This window comes from Meleagris gallopavo, chromosome 5, assembly GCF_000146605.3.
Source record: "Meleagris gallopavo isolate NT-WF06-2002-E0010 breed Aviagen turkey brand Nicholas breeding stock chromosome 5, Turkey_5.1, whole genome shotgun sequence".
NCBI lineage: Eukaryota > Metazoa > Chordata > Aves > Galliformes > Phasianidae > Meleagris > Meleagris gallopavo.
Genome location: NC_015015.2, coordinates 1,746,320 through 1,746,794, shown reverse-complemented (window position 1 = coordinate 1,746,794; position 475 = coordinate 1,746,320).

The window sequence follows — 475 nt, the reverse complement described above, 5'->3', positions numbered from 1 at the left end:
TTAGCTTAACACAAAATAAATGTACCATTAGCTGTTACTACTTTTTTTAACGTTTTTAATTTTTTTTTTTTTTTTATTATATTATAGAGTTGGTAACACTGCTAAGATTTATACGAACAGAATCCCTTTCCCCATTATTCAGCTACTTGGCACCAGTCTCCTCATAAAAGATTTCATATATTTGTACAAGAAATAGTTAAAAACACAGACACAGTCTTCACAGGTAATGAAGTTTTTTTTCATTTTGTAATTTTAAACACTATGGATTTAGACAGCAGCTGTGATTATCTGTTAGTTTAAATCACCAGAAATCATTTTGACACAACACAGAAACATTTATAAAACAAAACAAAACAAAACAAAAAAACAACAGCTGTCTAGCTGTTCTTTGTAGCTGATAGGTGCACTCCTTTGATTGTTCAATAGCTAGAGTAGAGCATCCAAAATTAAACTCTGAATTTTCCAATCAGCTTTC